The following is a 633-nucleotide window of genomic DNA, read 5'->3' as shown; positions in this document are numbered from 1 at the left end:
TTTGGATCTTATGTGATATCTCTCTCTTGACGGCCTGATTGGAATCTGACCTGATTCACTTTTTTTTTTTTTTTAGTAAATCTGATTTCCTTAATTGGAAAAAGGTAGAACAGAGGAAGAAGACAGGATACCAATGGTGGCAAATCATCTTCAACTGACCTAGGACCATAACACGGTTCAAGGAATCCGTATCGGATCGCCCAAATCCGCAGCCCCGATATCAATTTTGGGGCGATCTCATATTGACATATCGGTATGAATTATGGGTAAAATGGTGAAATTAGTACGGGTCCATCCGGATCGAAATTAGGTCAATATCGGCCAAGGCGGATCCGATCTCAATATCGATTATTAAAACTGTAATCTGAAATGTTATCAAATTCTATACTGTCAAATAGGGAAAATAACCCCTGTATCAGCCGAAATCGATATGATGCTGATCTACATCAGTTTTTATCGGCTTAGGCTGCATTTGATAATGTTTCTGTTCCAGAAACGATGTTTCGTGTAAAAAACGAAAATTTCAATTTCTGTGTCAAAATATCAATTTTTTTTTTTAACAAAACTGGAACGACGGAATTGCCTTTTGTCGTTCCATCAATTCTTGTTTCAATGGTTTTTTTTTTTTTTTTT

Source organism: Macadamia integrifolia, chromosome 11, assembly GCF_013358625.1.
Source record: "Macadamia integrifolia cultivar HAES 741 chromosome 11, SCU_Mint_v3, whole genome shotgun sequence".
NCBI classification, from domain to species: domain Eukaryota; kingdom Viridiplantae; phylum Streptophyta; class Magnoliopsida; order Proteales; family Proteaceae; genus Macadamia; species Macadamia integrifolia.
The sequence above is the reverse complement of the archived record's forward strand: the minus strand, read 5'-3'. Positions refer to the sequence as shown.